Source organism: Elephas maximus, chromosome 3 (genome assembly GCF_024166365.1).
Source record: "Elephas maximus indicus isolate mEleMax1 chromosome 3, mEleMax1 primary haplotype, whole genome shotgun sequence".
NCBI classification, from domain to species: domain Eukaryota; kingdom Metazoa; phylum Chordata; class Mammalia; order Proboscidea; family Elephantidae; genus Elephas; species Elephas maximus.
Window position 1 is genome coordinate 181,526,437 of NC_064821.1, and position 24,159 is coordinate 181,550,595.

The 24,159-nt window shown below is 38.5% G+C and overlaps 2 protein-coding genes across 6 annotated transcripts in view; one reads left to right on the top strand and one right to left on the bottom strand.

Annotated features, from left to right (window-relative positions):
• The window catches only part of SLC30A7 (solute carrier family 30 member 7), a 615,874-nt gene that overhangs the window by 421,331 nt on the left and 170,384 nt on the right, over positions 1-24,159 (bottom strand). The window lies entirely within an intron of this gene.
• The window catches only part of DPH5 (diphthamide biosynthesis 5), a 73,474-nt gene continuing 73,350 nt past the window's right edge, over positions 24,036-24,159 (top strand). For all 5 annotated transcript variants that reach the window (XR_007516773.1, XM_049880244.1, XM_049880245.1 and 2 more), the window contains exon 1: positions 24,036-24,157. The gene's annotated coding sequence lies outside the window, so the exon portion shown is untranslated. The remainder of the gene's footprint in view (positions 24,158-24,159) is intronic.

Sequence of the window (24,159 nt, forward strand, 5' to 3'; positions counted from 1 at the left end):
TTTTTTTTTTTTAATCAGGGCAGTATCCAATTTAGTGAATCTTTTCCTCATCCTCTCACTGTACCGCTTGTACTTCTGTTATAGCATGCATTAGAATTATTTACGTGACTGAATATAATCTCTAGAGGGGGCGGATAATAATTTATGCTTCTCTTTACCCCTGGGAGTGCAGAGCACATAGCTTTATGCATGACAGACACTCAATGAATATTTGTTGGATTGAGCCGGGAAACAAATGAAGGTCAATTAGGTATTATAGGACTTCAAGTTAGCGGTGTAAAGAATTAAGCTAAATCTCCGTAGGTGATGAATACTCATGAATTTGCAATAATGTAAAAAAAGGTGATCCTTCCAAAAATAAGTAACTCTAGCTCTCAGACGGCTTTTTTTTCTTTTTTCCTGGTAAACGACTTCAAATAATATGCAGAAATGTGTAATAATCTCAACTTTCTGTGTGCCTACTTATTCTTGTGCGCAACTGGTTAAAAAAGGGAAGAAAAACCCCACATCTTATTTTGGTTTTAATGAAATTTCACCATAAAATGGTTATGTTTATAGTTATCAAATGTTCTGACAGCCCCAGAAATACTAAATGAGAACTTTGCTAAGATCCATTTCTCTATGGTTTTAGACATTATTAAACTCACCGTGGGGAACTGCTAATTTAGATCTGAAATTATTTTCATTTCCTTGACATTTAACATAAAACTTCTAGAAGTATAAAGTGTGGTCCAGTTTGGATCACTGTCAGGTTTTAGTCAATCCCTGTCTTCCTCCCTTCCCATTTAATTATGTTCTTCTTGGTCAATCACATTGGTTTATGTAATTAACACCTTAACTTACTATTATTTTTTTTTATTGCATATACTCAAGATTGATTATTGCCTCATGTGTAGATCACTCCAACAGTTTACCAAATTACTTCTGTTTCCGGCCTCTCTCCTATCTGTTCTATTAAGTGTATCTTTACATGACTGTTCTTGTTAAGTAACCCTTTCACCAAGACACTCCACGAACATTCATTTAGCATCTATGTCTTAGTCACCTAGTGCTGCTATAACAGAAATACCAAAAGGGGATGGATTTAACAAACAGAAATTTATTCTCTCGTGGTCTAGGAGGCTAGAAGTCCAAATTCAAGATGCCATCTCCAGGGCAAGGCTTTCTCTCTCTGTCAGCTCTGGGAGAAGGTCCTTGTCATCAGTCTTCTCTGGTCGAGGAGCTTCTCAGTGCAGAGAGCCTGGGTCCAAAGGACACACTATGCTCCTGGCACTAGTTTCTTGGTGGTATGACGTCCCTCTCCTTTCTGCTCACTTCTCTCTTATATATCTCAGAAGAGAATGACTTAAGATACAACCTAATCTTGTAGATGGAGTCCTGCCTCGTTATTATAACTGCTGCTAATCCCACTTCATTAACATCACAGAGGTAGGATTTACAAGAACATAGGAAAGTCATGTCTGGTGACAAAATGGTGGACAATCACATGATATGCTTAATCATGGCCCAGCCAAGTTGACATATATTTTTGGGGGATACAATTCAATCCATAACAATCTATTTATGTACAAACCACTGATAAAGGTTTTGAAGAATATAAAGATAAATAAAATCTTGTACTTGCCCTTCAAATCTGTAGTCTAACTAGAGAAATAACATGTTATAGTGATAAAATATTACAGGAAATCAAAAGACAGTGAAAGAACAGAAACTACTGCTGAAGTGAGATGGGAAACCAGCATGGATAAGGGGCTTTTGAACTCTAATTGAAAAGACAAGGTTGCACAACATAATGAATGTCACCAATGTCGTGGAATGGTACATGTAAAAAATGTTGAACTGGCAAATTTTTGTTATGTAAGTATTTTTTTCCACAATAAAACAATTAAAAAAAAAAAAAAAAAGCCAGTACTTACAGAACTTCTGTATAAATACAGAACAAAGCATGAAATACTCCACTGTACCTGAACAATTAAAATACTAACTTTGCTGAGGGGGAAAGGAAGACAGAATGCTTAGGGGACACGGAACTTCTGTTAAGGGTGATGGAAAAATTAACTTCTGTTAATGGTGATGGTTGAACAAGATGAACGTAATAAATGTCACCAAACTGTGTATGTGAAGATTGTGGAAATGTCAACTGTTTCCCCGCAAAAGTAGCTATCAATGTAAGGCCTCAATGTCTTCAAACTTCTTTCTTCTTTTTATTCCACACATTCTTCCTTGGAAATCTCATGTACGCTTCATATATTTTGACTTATGCTTAGGTGGACAACTTCCAAATACATGTTTCTCGTCTCTTTTCTAAACTGCAGATTAACACATCTCACTGTGTGCAAACATCTCTACATGTACATGCCACTAAAGGCATCTCAAACTCAACATGACCAAACTTTAATTCATAAGTAACCCCCCAAACTCTTACAATTATAAGGGTGAGCCATTTTCCAAAATTTCTCTCTCTGCCCTCAAAACAAGTAGACACCAAATCCTTTAGTCTAATCCCACCATGCTATAACCCTCCCTCACTCTTAACTTGCCAATATTCTCATCCCATTTTCTTCTTTGCAGATATGCTCTTTCTAAAACCATAAATCAGGCAGTATCATTTTTCCGCTTAAATTTTTTTAAGAGCTTCTTATTATCTTCATGATAAAGTTCAAACTCCACATGGCACAGAAGCCCTTCATGATCTAGGCTCTGCCAACTTCTCCCTATTTTGAACACAACGAAAAAACCCTGAACTCATATTTCCCCAAAGCACAGTACTCTTCAATGCTTCTCTGCCTTTACACCGGGAACCATCTAGTTCTTCTGCTCTCAGAATAGATGAGGCCATGGTGTAGGCTATTAGTATTGTAGACTAGTTTCTCCTTTGAGTCTTTGGTTTCCTTTTCTTTTTTTTAAATTGTGGTGAAAACATACAATAAAACATACAACAATTCAACAATTTGTATAGAACGACATATCTTTTATGATTTCTTCCCTGACACTACGTGTCCCCGCCGACTCAGTTCCTATCCCTAGTGTCAGTTAGTTGCTCTTTCTAAGTTCTCTAATCGGTGCTCAGCTCTGACATTGCACTCCTGACACTGTTCAGTACTGGTAAAGGTTGTATTAGTCTGTTTCTCCACATAGGTTATGCATTTCTTGTGGCAAGGACTCAATATTTTATCTTCATATTCCCAATTCCTAGCCTATTCTGGCACATCGTAAGAGCCAAATAATGCTCATTAAATGAATAATGTTCTTTAATCCTCCAGCCATGCCAATCACTATAATCCTAATATAGTCTGCATTCTTCCACTTCTGTCTTCTCAGTCTATTCTTACTGCCTAAACTGACCTTTCCTTCTGGCCTCTGTCTTCTGGAACCTTAGCCAGTGGTCAAATATTTAAACAGTAGGCAAATTTTACAAAGATTTATAATATATGGCCCACATGGGGGAAAAAATATATATATACACACACTAAATGTAAACCTTGAATGTTGGTTATCCTGCTTTGTTTGAATTCAGATCTACGTATAATGGTCTCTTGGTCTTCCCCAGGAGAGAAGAGTGGAAGATGGACAGCAAGCCTTGAACAACCAGCTTCTTGTGCACTAGGGAATTTTTACTTCTTTAAGTCTCATTTTCTCTTCATAAATTTATTTTTCCTTAAGCTCTAGCCGTATGTTTCCAGTACCAAAACCAAAACCAAGCCTGTTGTTGAGTCAATTCCGACTCATAGTAACCCTACAGGACAGAGTTGAACTGCTCCAAAGAGTTTCCAAGAAGTACCTGGTAGATTTGAACTGCCGACCTTTTGGTTAGCAGCCATAGCACTTAACCACTATGCCACCAGGGTTTCCAGTAGTGGAGATAAAAGCCTAATTAATAATTTGATCAACAGAGGAAAGACATTTGGCTAAGGCCAGGGAACTGAACATGGCAGCAACAAAAACCTGAATCTAAGGTTGACAGAAAGCTGTATCATAGTCCATGGGCAAAGGAAGGGGTAGTACTCAAGTTCGTTCACAAGTCAAGAAAACCTCCACCCCCTGAATAAATAAATCAAAGGAGACAAAATCTAACCCAGAAAAGAAACTAAGGGCAAAACCTGCAAGAAACTAAACCGTGCTTCAGGCTGAAGGGGCAAGACAAGGACATAGCTATAAACAACGAGCAAGATGGGTAGCCATGAAAGTTCAGACAATCTAACCAGAGGCAAGATACAAACAGATGAGATCAAGTAATTCAGGAAATCGAAGACTATGAACACTGGTTACAGGGCATGCATCTCAGTACATACACTCAAAGAAGACCACCCTGAAGTTGCTACATCTTAGCCACTGCATGAATCATTAGTCAAAAAAAGCAAAAAAACAACCAAGTGACACAAGATCCAGGGTACCTATCCATGCAGGAACATAGCAGGTGATCAACAATAACCCAGGAAGTAGGAAACTGTTCACTAGGCCATGTATGGTTGCATAGGTTGTCTATAGCCTATGTGAACAGCACCTCATAAAGTTACATAGCACTCAACCTGTTTAAAATTGTACTCAGTGATCCTAGAAGTTTCAGGCAGGACAGTACCTGGCTTTGTGAGGGTCGTACTATGCAAAGGGGAATTAATTCATGGGTAGAGAGGGCTAAGGGCAAGAATGCAAAACTCTCAGAAGACTCTGAAACCAGAGGTGAAGTTCAATCTGTTGAAACAACAAGGCAAAGGGGAAGGTCCCGAGGAACTAGGTACAAGGCAAAGAACTGTATTACTGAGAAACACAGGGAGACCAGAAAGGAGCCTAGATAACAGGAAACAAAAAATATAACAGCTGAGTGATGCAAGGAGCAAGATTAACATGATCCTGAGCGTATATATATACATATATAAATTTTATTGTGTTTTAGGTAAAAATTTACACTGCAAATTAGTTTTTCATTCAAAAAAATTTATACACAAATTGTTTCATGACATTAGTTACAGTCCCTGCAATGTGTCAACACTCTCCCCATTTCCCTTTCCACCTGGGTTCTCCAAGTCCATTTGTCCAGTTTTCCTGTCCCTTTCTGCCTTCTTGTCTTTGCTTTTGGGGAGGTGTTGCCTACTTGGTCTCCTTCATTTAACTAAGAAGCACATTCCTCATGTGTATAGTTTGTTTTATAGGCCTGTCTAATCTTTGGCTGAAAGGTGGACTTCAGGAGTAGCTTTAGTTCTCAGTTAGCAGGGTGTCTGGAGGCCACAGTCACGGGCGTTCCTCCAGTCTGTCAGGCCAGTAAATCTGGTCTTTTTCTGTGAATTTGAATTTTGTTCTACATTTTTCTCCCACTCTGTCTGGGACCATCTATTGTGATCCCTGTCAGAGCGTTTGGTAGTGGTAGCTGGGCACCATCTAGATCTCGGCTCAGGCTGGTAGAGGCTCTGGTTCATGTGGTCCATTCGTCCTTTGGACTAATATTTTCCTTGTGTCTTTGGTTTTCTTCATTATTCTTTACTCTGAACGTGTTGGGACCAATAGATGTATTTTACAAGGCTGCTCACAAGCTTTTAAGACCCAAAATGCTACTAACCAAAGTAGGACACAGAACATTTTCTTTATGAACTATGTTAATGCCAATTGACCTAATGTTCCCTGAGACCATGGTCCCTAGACCTCAGCCCCAGTAACTCAGTGCCTTAAGGTATTTGGACGTATCTAGGAAGTTTCTGTGACTCTGCCTTGGTCAAGCCGTGCTATCTTCTCCTACTCAGTGCAATTTCTACGTAAGCTTCTTTACCTAAGCAAAGGGATTGATTCTACCACGCTCGAAACCTTCCCACCTACTAGTGGCATTTAATTGGCCAAACGACAAAATCGTTAGCAATTAAAAAAGGTCATGACCGTCATGAAAGACGAAAGAATATCTATCCAAGATGCTCATCAAACCCCATTTAAGATTGATCCAAAAAGAAAAACACCAAGACATATTATCATCAAACCTGCCAAAACCAAAGATAAAGAGAAAATTTTAAAAGTAGCCAGGGAGAAAAGTAAGGTTTCCTTCAAGGGAGAATCAATAAGAATAAGTTCAGATTACTCAGCAGAAACCATGCAGGCAAGAAGGCAATGGGATGACATATACAGAGCACTGAAGGAGAAAAACTGCCAGCCAAGGATCATATATCCAGCAAAACTCTCTCTCAAATATGAAGGTGAAATTAAGATATTTACAGATAAACACAAGCTTAGAGAATTTGCAAAAACCAAACCAAAGCTACAAGAAATACTAAAGGAAATTGTTTGGTCAGAAAACCAATAACATCAGATACCAGCACAACACAAGGTCACAGAACAGAACATCCTGATATCAACTCAAATAGGGAAATCACAAAAACAAATTAAGATTAATTAAAAAAAAAAATGCTCAAAACAGGGAATCATTGAAGTCAATATGTAAAAGATCACAATAATCAAAAAGAGGGACTAAATACAGGTGGCACAGAACTGCCATATGGAGAGGGATACAAGGCAATATAGGACAATACAAGTTAGGTTTTTACTTAGAAAGATAGGGGTAAATAATAAGGTAACCACAAAGAGGTATAATAATTCCATAACTCAAAATAAAAACCAAGAAAAACGTAACGACTCAGCAAACATAAAGTAAAATACTATGAAAATGAGGAACACACAATCTACAAAGAAAAACGTCTTAGCACAAAAAAGTAAGTGGAAAAATGAAATTGTCAACAACACACATAAAAAGGCATCAAAATGACAACACTAAACACATACTTATCTATAATTACGCTGAATGTAAATGGACTAAATGCACCAATAAAGAGACAGAGAGTCTCAGACTGGATAAAGAAACACGATCCGTCTATATGCTGCCTATAAGAGACACACCTTAGACTTAGTGACACAAACAAACTAAAACTCAAAGGATGGAAAAAAAATATATCAAGCAAACAATAAGCAAAACAGAGCAGGAGTAGCAATATTAATTTCTGACAAAATAGACTTTAAACTTAAATCCACCACAAAGGAAAAAGAAGGACACTACATAATGATAAAAGGGATAATTGACCAGGAAGATATAACCATATTAAATATTTATGCACCCAATGACAGGGCTGCAAGATACATAAATCAAATTTTAACAGAATTGAAAAGTGAGATAGACACCTCCACAATTATACTAGGAGACTTCAACACACCACTTTTGGAGAAGGACAGGACATCCACTAAGAAGCTCAATAGAGACACGGAAGACCTAATTACAACAATCAACCAACTTGACCTCATTGACTTATACAGAACTCTCCTCCCAACTGCTGCAAAGTATACTTTTTTTTCTAGCACACATGGAACATTCTCTAGAGTAGACCACATATTAGGTCATAAAACAAACCTTTGCAGAATCCAAAACATCGAAATATTACAAAGCATCTTCTCAGACCACAAGGTCATAAAAGTGGAAATCAATAACAGAAAAACTAGGGAAAAGAAATCAAATACTTGGAAAATGAACAATACCCTCCTGAAAAAAGACTGGGTTATAGAAGACATCAAGGAGGGAATAAGGAAATTCATAGAATGCAACGAGAATGAAAATACTTCCCATCAAAACCTCTGGGACACAGCAAAAGCAGTGCTCAGAGGCCAATTTATATCGATAAATGCACACATACAAAAAGAAGAGCCAAAATCAGAGAACTGTCCCGACAACGTGAACAAATAGAAAGTGAGCAACAAAAGAACCCATCAGGCACCAGAAGAAAACAAATAATAAAAATTAGAGCTGAACTAAATGAATTAGAGAACAGAAAAACAACTGAAAGAATGAACAAAGCCAAAAGCTGGTTCTTTGAAAAAATTAACAAAATTGATAAACCATTGGCTAGACTGACTAAAGAAATACAGGAAAGGAAACAAATAACCCGAATAAGAAACAAGATGGGCCACATCACAACAGACCCAATAGAAATTAAAAGAATCATATCAGATTATTACGAAAAATTGTACTCTAACAAATTTGCAAACCTAAAAGAAATGGATGAATTCCTGGAAAAACACTACCTACCTAAACTAACACAATCAGAAGTAGAACAAATAAATAGACCCATAACAAAAAAAGAGATTGAAACGGTAATCAAAAGACTCCCAACAAAAAAAAGCCCTGGCCCCGATGGCTTTACTGCAGAGTTCTACCAAACTTTCAGAGAAGAGTTAACAAAACTACTACTAAAGGTATTTCAAAGCATAGAAAATGACGGAATACTACCTAACTCATTCTATGACGCCACCATTTCCCTAATACCAAAACCGGGTAAAGACATCACAAAAAAAGAAAATTACAGACCTATATCCCTCATGAACATAGATGTAAAAAACCTGAGCAAAATTCTAGTCAATTGAATTCAACAACATATCAAGAAATTAATCCACCATGACCAAGTGGGATTTATACCAGGTATGCAAGGCTGGTTTAATATTCGAAAGACCATTAATATAATCCACCATATAAATAAAACAAAAGACAAAAACCACATGATCTTATCAATTGATGCAAAAAAGGCATTTGACAAAGTCCAACACCCGTTTATGATAAAAACTCTCAGCAAAATAGGAATTGAAGGAAAATTCCTCAACGTAATAAAGGGCATTTACAGCCAAAAAAAAAATTTTTTTTTTTTTACAGCCAACATCACTCTAAATGGAGAGAGCCTGAAAGCATTTCCCTTGAGAACGGGAACCAGACATGGATGCCCTTTATCACCGCTCTTATTCAACATTGTGCTAGAGGTCCTAGCCAGAGCAATTAGGCTAGACAAAGAAATAAATGGCATCCGTATTGGCAAGGAGGAAGTAAAATTATCTCTATTTGCAGATGACATGATCTTATACACAGAAAACCCTAAGGAATCCTCCAGAAAACTACTGAAACTAATAGAAGAGTTTGGCAGAGTCTCAGGTTATAAGATAAACATACAAAAATCACTTGCATTCCCCTACATCAACAAAAAGAACATCGAAGAGGAAATAACCAAATCAATACCATTCACAGAAGATAAAATACTTAGGAATAAATCTTACCAAAGATGTAAAAGACCTATACAAAGAAAACTACAAAGTACTACTACAAGAAACTAAAAAGGACCTACGTAAGTGGAAAAACATACCTTGCTCATGGATAGGAAGACTTAACATAGTAAAAATGTCTATTCTACCAAAAGCCATCTGTACATACAATGCACTTCCGATCCAAATTCCAATGTCATTTTTTATGTGATGGAGAAACAAATCACCAACTTCATATGAGAGGGAAAGAAGCCTCGGATAAGCAAAGCATTAGAAGAAGAAAGTGGGAGGCCTCACTCTATCTGATTTCAGAACCTATTATACAGCCACAGTAGTCAAAACAGCCTGGTACTGGTACAACAACAGGCACATAGACCAATGGAACAGAATTGAGAACCCAGATATAAATCCATTCACATATGAGCAGCTGATATTTGACAAAGGCCCAGTGTCAGTTAATTGGGGAAAAGATAGTCTTTTTAACAAATGGGGCTGGCATAACTGGTTATTCATTTGCAAAGAAATGAAACAGGACCCATACCTCACACCATGGACAAAAACTAACTCCAAGTGGATCAAAGACCTAAACATAAAGACTAAAACGATAAAGATCATGGAAGAAAAAATAGGGACAATGTTAGGAGCCCTAATACAAGGCATAAACAGAATACAAAACATTACCAAAAATGACGAAGAGAAACCCGATAACTGGGAGCTCCTAAAAATCAAACACCTATGCTCATCTAAAGACTTCACCAAAAGAGTAAAAAGACCACCTACAGACTGGGAAAGAATTTTCAGCTATGACATCTCAGACCAGCGCCTGATCTCTAAAATCCATATGATTCTGTCAAAACTCAACCACAGAAAGACAAACAACCCAATCAAGAAGTGGGCAAAGGATATGAACACACACTTCACTAAAGAAGATATTCGGGCCGCTAACAGATACATGAGAAAATGCTCTCGATCATTAGCCATTAGAGAAATGCAAACTAAAACTACGATGAGATTTATCTTAAACAGTTAGAAATAGAACTACCATACAACCCAGAAATCCCACTCCTCGGAATATACCCTAGAGAAATAAGAGCCTTCACACGAACAAATATATGCATACTCATGTTTATTGCAGCTCTGTTTACAATAGCAAAAAGCTGGAAGCAACCAAGGTGTCCATCAACGGATGAATGGGTAAATAAATTGTGGTATATTCACACAATGGAATACTACGCATTGATAAAGAACAGTGACGAATCTGTGAAACATTTCATAACATGGAGGAACCTGGAAGGCATTATGCTGAGTGAAATTAGTCAGAGGCAAAAGGACAAATATTGTATGAGACCACTATTATAAGATCTTGAGAAATAGTATAAACTGAGAAGAACACATACTTTTGTGGTTACGAGGAGGGGAGGGAGGGAGGGTGGGAGAGGGTGTTTTACTGATTAGTAGATAAGAACTGCTTTAGGTGAAGGGAAGGACAATACTCAATACATGGAAGGTCAGCTCAATTGGACTGGACTGGACCAAAAGAAAAGAAGCTTCCAGGATAAACTGAATGCTTCAAAGGTCAGCGGAGCAAGGGCGGGGGTTTGGGGACCATGGTTTAAGGGGACTTCTAAGTCAATTGGCAAAATAATTCTATTATGAAAACATTCTGCATCCCACTTTGAAATGTGGCATCTGGGGTCTTAAGTGCTATCAAGCGGCCATCTAAGATGCATCAATTGGTCTCAACCCACCTGGATCAAAGGAGAATGAAGAACACCAAGGTCACACAACAACTAAAAGCCCAAGAGACAGAAAGGGCCACATGAACCAGAGACTTACATCATCCTGAGACCAGAAGAACTAGTTGGTGCCCGGACACAACCCATGACTGCCCTGACAGGGAGCACAACTGAGAACCCCTGAGGGAGCAGGCTATCAGTGGGAGGCAGACCCCAAATTCTCACAAAAAGACCATACTTAATGGTCTGAATGTGACTGGAGGAATCCCGGCGGTCATGGTCCCCAAACCTTCTGTTGGCCCAGGACAGGAACCATTCCCAAAGACAACTCATCAGACATGGAAGGGACTGGACAGTGGGTAGGAGAGAGATGCTGATGAAGAGTGAGCTATTTGTATCAGGTGGACACTTGAGACTGTGTTGGCATCTCCTGTCTGGAGGGGGGATGGGAGGATAGAGAGAGTTGGAAGCTGGCAAAATTGTCACGAAAGGAGAGAGTGGAAGGGCTGACTCATTAGGGGGAGAGCAAGTGGGAGTACGGAGTAAGGTGTATATAAACTTATATGTGACAGTTTGACTTGATTTGTAAATGTTCACTTGAAGCTCAATCAAAGTTAATAAAAAAAAAAAAAGGTGAAACCCTTAAAAAAAAAAAGGTCATGACATCAATACTTAAGAGAAAATACCTAAACCTTCATTTTTGGGGAATTTAATTACTAATTCCACTTTCTGCTTTCTTTCATTTCAGCTCCTTTATAGTTAAAAAAAAAAAAAAAAAAAAGCTGTGAGGTTTAGCCTGGAAATCCCCAAGTTTTCTGACTGTCAAACATTCTAATTGCAAATTCACTTCTGGAGGAGGGAAGGGGGCTCCTAAAGTGCACTTTACCTGGGACACATAGGTATTCTGTAACACCAACTGGCCAGAGAATACCTTTGTTTGGTAGCATTAACAGTTAATATTAATTGAGCATATACAACATTGCAGATCTTTTGGTAAGTACTTTATTTACATTGTTATACTTAATCCTCATGAAAAACCTAAAGGGAGTAATATTTAAAAAGACAGCTAACATTTATTAAACGCTTACTTACTAAGTGCAAAACACTATTCAAAGCACTTTATGTGTAGTTATTATCCCATTTAATCCTCCTGATAGCCCTATGACATAAATGCCTTCATTACCTACATTTTCCAGGTAATATACATGAAGGTTCAGGAACTTTCCCAAGTCATATTGCTAGTAAGGGGAAGAGCCTGAATTCAAGTACTGTAGTCTAACTTCAAAGCCCAGGACATCAAAGCCCAGGCTCTTAACCACCGCTGCTTACTGCTTCTACAACTGTTATATAGCGTGTAAACAATATTTTTGACACTACTTATGGAATTTCATCAAGTATTATTTAATGAATGCCAGAAGAAAGCAATGGCCAGAAGCAAAGATATGATTAAAATAGATTCTGTATGAGTCTGAATCTCAATAAGCTATCATTTTCAGAAAATTTAACAAGCTCTGATAGTGAGCTATTAAAACTGCTGAAATGAAACAACGCTACTCAAACTTTTTAACAGAAAATATTATTGTAAAACAAAATAAACTGAAATGCAAGGAAGTAACATTAGGGTAAATCAGATCCTCTGCTTGCCTAGGATTTAGAAGAAAGAAACCTGACTCCACCCAGAGAAAACTATGCTTGTGGAAATCCTGCAACTTGATATTCACAGGGGTTTAATTTTGGTTGAAAAAGTTTCTAGATTTACCATAAAAAAAAAAAAAAACACTGTCTATAAGCATCATAATGATTATACTACTAAATCCGATGAATAACTCAAGGTTTACACAGTTTATTAGTTTACAAATTGAATAATAATGATGAAGTTGATGACTTATGTGGTTTTCATGTTTTAATTTATATTCTGGTTATGCTAATTACCAAGCTTAAGGAATTATTGTATTATCCAACTTTTCATGTAAAAATCTGTTAAAGAAGACAGGGTAGAGAAGGAAGCAGAGAAGGAGACTTACCATGAGGGTTTAGAACCACGACACAAAGCAAAGGCCCACAAGTCCAAAGAGCCCCCCTTGGATGACTCCTGATCTAGTGTTCCTTCCATTCTAACCCACTGTTTTCACAGAAGGAAGTTACTGAATCCTACAACAGGTCTTAGAAATCATCCAGCTAAAACATTTATTTTATTGATAGCAAAATGGTCCAAACTCACACAGTTAATGGGAGCACAGCAAGAATGAGAATTACGTATCCTGACTATGGGTATTCTCTCTGGGCATAACTGTATTCTTTAGGCACATATATTTACAAGTGCACACCTATTAAGGACCAATTCAAGAAAGACAAATGCGTTTACTCATTTACGAGTACAGATTCAAGACCTGAATGTCACTTTGGTGAAGGAAAAGAAACACTTTTGCCTTCAAAAATAATTAAATTTACCTAGAAGAATTTTCAGTTAATACTGACTTTAAAAACACCTCTATCCAATACGAAAAGTGATATAAATTTTATTAATACCACCATTCGTTAAATCAAGAAAAATAAATTACATATGAGGTGATCAGCGTCATGAGTCATCAGGGAACTGCAAATTAAAATTACAATGAGAGATTATTACACGTCCACTAAAATTAAAAGGACTCACAATACCAAGTGTTGGCAAGGATGTGGAGCAGCTAAAATACTCACACATTGCTGGTGGGAATATAAACTGTACAACCACTTTGGAAAGCTGTTTGATACTATCTAAAAACACCTATAGCCCAGCAATTCCAATGCCTGGACATATAATTCAGTACAAATGAGTTCTTACATCCAAAAAAGAGACAGGCTCAACAATGTTCACCAGAGTTTTATTAATATTATCCAAGAACTGAAACTTCAATGTATACCAACACAACAATGCAAAAAAATAAATAAATTGTGGTACATTTATACAAGGGATACCAAACAACAATGAAAGAAAATGAACTACTGCTACAGAAAACAGCAAGGATAAATCGCCCAGGTACAAAGCCATGCTAAAGAAGCCAGACATAAAAGAGTACACATTATATGATTCCATTTAAAAGAACAGGAAAAACGAACTTATGGTCCAGCAATCAGAACAGTGGTTACCTTGAAGGAGGGAAAGGTGTTTCCTGGAAGAGACACAAGGGAGTCTTCCGAGGTGCTGGAAATGTTCCGTATCTTGACCTGTGTGATGACATTTTATATATTTTATACATATGTAAAAATCTATCACACTGTACACTTAAGATGTTGTGGACTTTGCTGTATGTAAGTTATACCTCACCTTCCAGGTACTCTTTTGCCCAGCTTTATTTCTGTGAGATTCATCCACGCTGCTTTGTGTAGCAGTAGCAGCTCATTCATTTTGTTGTTGTATAGTATCGGATTATACGAACATGCCACAATTTATCCTTTTTATTGTCGAACATTTAAAAAAGAAAAACAAATGAATTAGTTTGATTTTTAGGTCTCAAATGAAAATTTTCTCTGCTCACTAGCAGATTTTGTTTATTAAAATATTAAAAAGCAAAGTCCATTTGCATATGAGTCATCTTCTACTTCAAGCTTTAACACATTACCCGGTAACATTTCTTTGGTGCCAACCAAGCCTATAGTACTGAACTTGAGGATGGAATGATAGAAACAAAGTTTTCCTCTGAAGTACCTCAGAATATAGTAATAATATTTACTTAAGATGGCTTTTCTGAATCAATACAATCTGGCTCATAGTGACCCCATAGCTGACAGAGTAGAAGTGAGCCCCATTGGGTTTTCTTGGCTGTAATCTTTATGCAGATTGTCAGGCCTTTCTCCCACAGTGCTGCCAAGAGGGTTCAAATCACCAACCAACCTTTTTAGGTTAGCAGGTGAGCTCATCTAAATCCTAGAGGGCCACTCCGTAGTTAATGAACTACGTAAATGATTTCTTAGAACATCTGTGAATGGGGAAAAGAATAAGAACAAAGTGAGGTGGGACGGATCAGGCTGACTCTTAATCTGTGGATAGCTATTCATTTCAAACTCTATATCTGCTAACCAAAAGGTCAGTGGTTTGAACCTACCAGCCGCTCTGTGGGAGAAAGATGTGGCAATCTGCTTCCGTAAAGGTTTACAGCTTTGGAAACCCTATGGAGCGTTCTGCTTTGGCCTGTAGGGTTGCAATGAGTCAGAATTGACTCCACGGCAATGGGTTTATGCTAAGCCTTCTATATGTATTCACTCATTTATCCTCACAATAGACCTATGAAAAATGGTTTTATTATTATCTCCATTTCACAGATGAGGCAACTGCGGTTTAGAAAGGTTATACTGGTAATGTACTAGAGTGGAAAAGTCTGCACTTAAACCATGGTCTGACTGACACCAAAACCTGAGCTCTTAACCATTATCCAGTTCATCCCCTCAAGGAGTTTATTTATAATTTATTACCATATATAAATGTACATTCCTTCATTCATTTATTGAACATCTACTCTGTGCCAAATACTTGATAGGTGTTTGGTATACACCAATAAGTAAAATGGACTCCTCCTCCCCCCAAAAAATATTCTTGTCCTTGTCGTGTTTATATCCTAGTGGGAGGACATAGACAATAAAAATAACCATAACAAATAAATAAATTATACAGTTACGTTAGAACGTAGACAGCGGTATAGGGGAAAAGAGCAGGTAAAGTGATCGGAAATGTCAGTAGCAGTTTTACATAGGGTAGTCAGGTTAGGCCTCATTGTAGAGGTGAACTTTGGGCAAAGACTTCAAGGAGGTGGGATCAGAGCCACACAGGTATCTGTGGGGAGTGGGGGGTGGGGAGAATAGCAGGAGGTGACATCAGAGAGGTAGGGGAGTGGTGTAGTGAGTGGGGGTGTGTGACTAAAACAGAGCCTGGTAGTCAACTTTTAAGAACTTTAGCTTTTTAGTGAAAGGGAATCCCCCTTTCTCCCACCAAATCTTGGTTAGTTTAGATGTTTCCCTAACTAAATCTTAAAAGGGCATTATGCAGTTTTTTAAGCACAGAAAGAGTGAAAATATGTATCCCTAATTCTACATTTTTAGCAATGGACTTTGGAAGAAGAAAACAGCCAAGTATAAAAATGAGTTAGAAAGAAAAAAGTGTTTAAACACAAATGCAGACACAAAAAGACACACAAGGAAACATTCTAGGGAGCTATTTTACATAGAATCATAGGGCTCTAGGTGACTTTTTTACAATTAGTCCACATGCTAACTCTCTTAATCTATTAAAAGAAAAAAAATCTATTAAGCTAGGGTTAATGGCAACAATAAAAATTTCCATATCTTTCAAATCAAATAGCTCCTGATTTTTTTTTTTACTATTTATGCATTGTACATTATCACATAATTAATGTAAAATGCATAGATAATAAGATTACTGAAAAAAGTGAATTTTTTCTAAGTCAATTCATAATAAAGCCGCTTTAGATTTTTTATTAAACTTGGTAAGTATATAACTCCTTGTTATGAGTCTGAATCGACTCAACGGCAAAAGGTTTGGTTGTTTTTTTTTTTTTGGTTTTTACCTAAAGCAATGCCATCTATAATTATCACTTATTTGTGAATTGTTAGGAAATAATGACTATCAATCAATTCGGGGTCTCTAAGGCTCTACAAATATTAATCAAGATTTCCTCTAACAAAAGCAATTTCTGGGAACATATAGGTTAAAAGGTCAGCTTCAGGGTAAAATAATATTCTCTATTCACAATAACGTCAGATGGAGTTTAACCAGTCACCCCGATGTTTCTTTTCAAGAGACGAGCAACGAGCTCAAATAAGAAAAATTGAGGGACGGCTTCTATTAGATAGATGGTAATTACAGTTTGTCTATAATTCCCAACTATGCTGTTATCACTTTAAAATAAAAGTAGTAAATGATGTATTTATGACAATGGAATGGAAAAGCCATCCATGTTAACGTTTTATGACGATCTGCATACCTCTCTCACATGTCATGACTACCGCCTGAAAGTCTCAAACATAAGGAAAAATTTCTGACAGTGAGGGTACTAAAAATAAGTTACTGGTGAAGGTTACAAAAATGTCTTAAAGATCTTTCAACAAAAGCATAAATGTTCACTCTCAGGAATGATCTGGTAATGTCCTACCTGAAAGCAGAAATATCAAGTAAAAAATTCTCCAGCTCTCATCCATCTTTGTTATTCTTTAAAGTTAAAAGGGTTTTACTCCAGCCTTTTTTTATTTTTTCCCCTGAAATGATGGTTCTCTATTCCCAACCCTCTCCCTTTTGCTAGCTATAAAGTCTCCAAATTTGCTAATCCATTATAAACACATATATACTCTTTCATTATTATTAAAATAACACCCCAATGTTTGTTCAAAACTAATCTTGAAACTGTTTTAAAATGATTATGAAAGTCCAGGCTAAAAGAGGCAAAGAAATTATATCATTTAATCAGCTAAATGCTTAGCTATGTTTTGTTAATCTGCTACCTGGATGAGGGATTTACCTTTCAAGTAAAATATAATCACATGTGTACTGATGCCTGCAACTCCCTTGGAAATGCATCAAAAAATAAGATGGGATGACGGCAGCTAGATGGGTAGATATATGACAAGGTAAATACAGTTAAAACGTAACAGTTGTAGAACCTAGTTGATGGCTATATGAATGTCTACTGTAAAATTCTTTCAACTTTTTCATATGTTTGAAAATTTTCATAATATATTGTTGGGGAAAATGCAATCATATTAGAAAACCGTTTAAAATGGCAAGAGGGGAAATAAATACCTAAACCCCACATAAAAACTCTGCAAAAAAAAGAATTATGCAAGGCTTTGCTTCTTCTATTTGCTGAGTTGGGGAGAAAAAAATATCACCATATTCCCTTCCTGTGTCTGTTTACCTCCAGAAAAGTCCAAAAAATGTACACCCTTATGGAGAAATGAGGAAACCCTGGTGGCGTAGTGGTTAAGTGCTATGGCTGCTAACCAAAAGGTCGGCAGTTTGAACCCACCAGGTGCTCCTTGGAAAATCTATGGGGCAGTTCTACTCTGTCCTATAGGGTCGCTATGAGTCGGAATCGACTCGACGGCACTGGGTTTTGGTTGGTTTATGGAGAAATGAAGGCAGGCAGAAAAGCTTGTTTATTAAGAATTCTATATGAAACTTCTCAGCAGAATTGTGAAGAGTGAAGCCTGAAATTATTTCTGTATCTAAAAACACAAAAATATTTCAATCCTTTGACTACCCAGAATAACTTCATTTTCAATACAGATTTATTTCAGAGAGGAAGAAAAAAAAGCACACCTTCCTTTGGATTATTTAATTACTCTTTTTAGCGGTTTTCTTTCACTGTGAGTCTGAAATTATTCAAAGAAAATCTGAAAACAAAAAACAGATGAAAAGTGAGCAGTACACGGGAAAATTTGTACACCTATTCCACAGTGTGCATATGACATGTATGTGATATGCATCATAAGCCTTTAAACACAAACGAGCTTCTAAAGTGGCATGGACAACACATGTTTACGTTTGATAGATCATCAATAACTTCTCGATAGTTATCTAGAACATACCACCCCCTGTATTTCATATAGAAAAAGATATTATAGCTCAAGAAATTGTTCAACTACTAGTGAGTATATGATAATTCATTTAACAAAATATTTATTGAATACCTACTATGTGCCAGGCACTATGCTAAGCCTTAGGGATGAGAACATGACTAAGACACGATACTTGATGTCATGAAAGAAGACACATAAATGGACAATTATAAAAACACTTAAACTGAGTGATACGTATAGCACAAAGTATAACTATGATTTTGTATGGATTATTGCTGTTGTTGTTAGTTGCCACTGAGTTGATTCCGACTCACGGAGGTAGAACTGCACTCTGTAGGGTTTTCAAGGCTGTGACCTTCCAGATGCAGATCACCGGGCCTGTCTACCAAGGTGCCTCTGGGTAGGTTCGAACCATCAACCTTTTGGCTAGTAGTCAAGCACTTAACCATTTGTGTCACCCAAGAACTTTGTACAGATTACACCTGAAATCCTTACAACTAGACCAATAAACATCACGATAAATGGGAAAGAAATTGAAGTTGTCAATAATTTTGTTCTGCTTGGATCCACAATGAATGCCCTTGGAAGCAGCAGTCAAGAAATCAAAAGACCTATTGCACTGGGAAAATCTGTGCAAAAGACGTCTTAAAGGGTTAAAAAGCAAAGATGTCACTTCGAGGACTAAGATGTGCCTAACCCAAGCCACGGTATTTTCAATTGCTTCATATGTACTCAAAAGCTGGACAATGAAAAAGGAAGACCAAAGAAGAATTGATGGACTCAAATTTTGGTGCTGGCAAAGAATATTGGATATACCACGGACTGCCAGAAGAACAAACAAATCTGTCTTGAAGGAAATACAGCCAGAATGTTCCTTAGAAATGAGGATGGTTTAAAAAAATGGGCAAAGGATATGAACAGACACTTCACTAGAGAAGACATTCAGGCAGCTAACAGATACATGAAGAAATGCTCACGATCATTAGCCATTAGAGAAATGAAAATCAAAACAAAAATGAGATACCATCTCACTCCAACAAGAGAAGCACTAATCCAAAAAATACAAAACAATAAATGCTGGAGAGGTTGTAGAAAGACTGGAACACTTACATATTGCTGGTGGGAATGTAAAGTGGTACAACCACTTTGGAAATTGATTTGGTGCTTCCTTAAAAAGCTAGAAATAGACGTACTTTACGATCAAGCAATTCCACTCCTTGGAATATATCTTAGAGAAATAAGAGCCATCACAAGAATAGATATTTGCATACCCATGCTCACTGCAACACTGTTAACAATAGCAAAAAGATGGAAACAACCTAGGTGCCCCTCAACAGACCAACTGATAAATTCTAGTACATACATACAATAATACTCAATGATAAAAAACAATGATGAATCCACAAAACATCTCACAACATGGATAAATCTCGAAGTCATTATGCTGAATGAAATTAGTCAGTCGCAAAAGGACAAATATTGCATGAGAGCACTAACATAAGAACTCAAGAAAGGTTTAAACAGAGAAGAAAACATTCTTTGGTGGTTATGAAGGTGGGAAGAGAGGGAAAAGGGGATTCACTAACTAGACAGTAGACAAGAATTTATCTTAGGTGAAGGGAAAGATAACACACAATACAGGCGAAGTCAGCACAACTGGACTAAACCAAAAGCTAAGTTTCCTGAACACAACCAAACACTTCGAGGGAACGAGTAGCAGGGACTAGGGTCTGGGGACCATGGTTTTGGGGACATCTAGGTCAACTGACATAACAGAGTTTATTAAGAAATGTTCTGCATCCACTTTGGAGAGTGGCATGTGGGGTCTTAAAAGCTTTTGAACGGCCACCTAAGATGCATCAATTGGTCCCAACTCACCTAGAGCAAAGGAGAATGAAGAACACCAAAGACACAAGAAAAATATTAGCTCAAGAGACAAAGGGCCACATAAACCAGAGACTCCATCAGCCTGAGATGAGAAGAACTAGACGCTGCCTGGCTACCACCAATAACCACCCCGACAGGGAACACAACAGAGTCCCCGATGGAGCAGGTGAAAAGTGTGGTACAGAACTCAAATTCACGTAAAAAGACCAGACTTAACGGTCTGACTGAGACTGGAGGAACCCTCGAAGGCATGGCCCCTGGACGCTTTGTCAGCCTAGAACTAAAACCATTCCTGAAGCCAACTCTCCAAAGATTAGACTGGACTATAAAATAATACTCATGAAGAGTGTGGTTCTCAGTTCAAGCAGATACATGAGACTAAATGGGCAGCTCCTGTCTGGAGGCAGGATGAGAAGGCAGAAAGGGACAGGAGCTGGTTGGATGGACACAGGAAACCCGGGGTGGAAAGGTGGAATGTGCTGTCACATTATAGGGATTGCAGCTATTGTCACATAACAATATGTGTATCAATTTTTATATGAGAATTTAACTTAGGCTATAAACTTTCATCTAAAGCACAATTAAAAAAAAATAAGTGAAGATGGCAACAGTTTGTCACGCTTACTTTGGACATGTTATCAAAAGGGACCAGTTGTTGGAAAAAGACATCATGCTTAGTAAGTCAAGGGTCAGCAAAAGAGAGGAAGACCCTCAACAAAATGGACTGACACAGCAGCTGAAACAATGGGCTCAAACGCAGCAATGACTGAGGACGGCGCAGGACGGGGCAACGTTTAGCTCTGTTATACATAAGGTCACTATGAGTTGGAGCCAACTTGAGGGCACGTAACAACAATATAACAGTAATAGAGAGAAGGAGACACCTAACCTAGTTTGGGGGATGGAGGGTGTCTGGGAAGGCTTCTTGTGCTGAGTCTCAAAGAATTAGTAGTAATGACCTAGGTGGAAGAAAAAGGGAGAGGACATTCCATGCCGAGGTGGTAGCCTGACTAAAGTCACAGAGGCACAAAGGACCATGTTGTGGGCAGAGAACTCTAAGCAGTTCAGTAACCCACACCAAAACCGAACCCATTGCCATTAAGTCAATTCAGACTCACAGAAACCCTATAGGACAAAGCAAAACTGCCCTATAGGATTTCCGAGGCTGTAACATTTACAGAAGCAGACTGCCATATCTTTCTCCCGTGGAGTGGCTGGTGGGTTTGAACCACGAACCTTTTGGTTAGCTGTAAGTGCTTAACCACTGGGTCACCAGAGTTCCCTTTTAGCTGTTTAGTACTGATAGAGAAAAAGCTAAAAGCATACAGTGGAGAGAGACCAGACTGGAGAGGTAAGAAGTGGCCACATTGTGGAAGATCTTGTGGGATATTTTAAGAGCCTGAAATTTCTCTTGGACTAAAAGGAATTGTAGCAGGAGAGTGACATTTTCAGATTGTGTCTTAGCCAAGAATCTTTGTCACCTGAGAGAATGCAAACAGGGTTATGTTACCAGCTAACGGAGTGAGAGAATGGGGACCTGAACCAGGGCAGTGGTAGTAGGTATGATTTCTACTGAGGTAGACAAACAGGACAGATTGGATGTGAGGGTTTTTCCCAGGTGTCTGATTTTGGTGAGAGTCTACGAACTATGAAGCCTCCAACCACAGTAAATAAAACAGAAGGAAAGGCCAAGTTGAAAGAAAGATATTAGATTCAGCTTTGGATGTGATGAATGTGACATGTCTCTGGGTTATGTAGATGAAAATATCTAGCAAAATTAAATACATGAGTTTGAGGGAAAACTCTGAATGGGAGTTTGAAATTTGAGTCAGTAAAATATTAGAGGTACTTAAAATTATGACAGTGGATAATCAGTTAAAAAAATGAGCCATTCTAATAGATGTACAGTCATATTCATTGTGGTTTTAATTCTATTTCTCAACAGAATCAACTTGACAGTAAATAACAACAGTGTCGAATGATGTTGAATATCTCTTCAAGTGCATATTTATCATTTGTATATCTTCTTTAAGGAGCCCTGGTGACACAGTAGTTAAGAGCTTGGCTGCTAACCAAAAGGATGGCAGTTCGAATCCACCAGCCATTCTTTGCAAACTCTGTGGGGTGATTCTACTCAGGTTGCTATGAGTTGAAATCGACTCAACAGCAATGGGTTTGATTTGGTGGTGCAGTGGTTAAGCGTTAACCAGCTGCTAACCAAAAGTAGTTTAAACCCACCAGCTGCTCAGGGGGAAGAAAGATGTAGCAGTCTAATTCTGTAAAGATTACAAGCTTGGAAGCCCTAAAGGGGCAGTTCTACTTTCTCGTACAGGGCAGTCACTGTAAGTCAGAATTCACTCGCCCACGAGTTTTTTTTATTTTATTTTATATCTCCTTTGGTGAAGTGTTTGCCCAAATCTTTTGCCTATTTTTCTTTGACTTGTTTTCTTATTATTGAGTTTTGAGAGTTCTTTACATATTCTAGATACAAGTCCTTTATCAGATATATGCTTTGCAAGTTGTTTCTCCCAGTATTTGCCTTGCCTTTTTGTTCTCTTCACAGTGTCTTTTGAAGAGTATAAATTCTGATTTTATTGAAGCCAACTTATCACATTTTTCTTTTATAGATTGTGCTTTTCGTGTTCCATCTAAAAAGTTGTTGTCTAAACAATGTCACAGTAAGTTCAAAACCTATGTTTTCTTCTTCTCAAAAGTTTTATAGTTCTAGGTTTTCCACTTAGGTCTATGATCCATTTCAGATAACTTTTGTACCTGGTGTGAGGAATGGATCCAGATAATGGGAGTGGTAATAAAATCAGCCAGAGTACATAGAGTGAACGAAAGTGCCAAGGGTGGATGGAACCCAGGAAGAAAATGTAAACCAAGTTCTAGAGAAGCTAAGTTTGGGGAAAAAACAACTCAAGGCACTGTAAAAGAAGGACCAGGAAAATTCTGAATAATCAACTATGTCCACTAAGATCAGCAATGGAGTTTTTTAACTTGGATGACGTCACTAAGTGACCTTATGAAGAGTATTTTCAAGAAAAACAAACCTTTCTGATGTCAGAACCACATGTAGGCAACCTCAATATAAGAATTCCCCTACTGATGCCCTTAAAGCATGGTCTGAAATCCCTGAGCATTCTTAAAGGTCACCTTTCTAGGCACAAGAGACTCTGGGCTTCCCCATACTGAGGATGACTGAGGCAGATCCCAGTCACTCCCCTTGAGGCACTCCGGAATGAGGTTCTGAGGGCAAACTAGGGAGTCACCGCCCCGCTGGGAAATCTGAACCGCATTCACCGCCGAGTTTACCAATCTGACAGCTCACTCGGGTGGCTGGTGGTAAAACTCGAGCAGAGTGAGAAGGCGGGGATAGAAATCCATGCACTTGGGCAAACCCGGGGCAAATCAGGAAGTCCTCCAACCTGCCACCCCATAGCACCGCGCGGGGCCCCCTCCTAACTGTCCCCGCCTTCCGCACGCGCGGCCCAACCTCGGGTCGGGCTCGGCCCTGGCGAGATGCTCCTTTACTTACTCAGCCCCGGGAGAGGGATGGTTAAGCCATTGACCAGGGGGCATCGTGGGCATGTTCGGTCCTTTCCAGGAGGCCGTGCTGGGGGCACGGGACGGACTCCCCTTGGCCCACTGACCTTTCACCTGCCAGCAGCCACGAGGGTCACTAGCTGAAAAGCCTAAACCGGTTCCTCGCACACCACAACGGAGCCCGCCCGCCGCGCCCCTCCTCATAGTCGTAAAATGCAGTAAAGGCGCCGGCGCTTTGCGGCACCGTAGGTGAGGCCAGCGGCGTGGGTGCTGGCTCGTCCCGAATCCTCAGCTTCGGACGCGGTCTCTGCTGGAAGGCGACATTTAGGAGATTGGGGAGGACAGGGAACTAGCTACGATTCTCTTAGCGGGT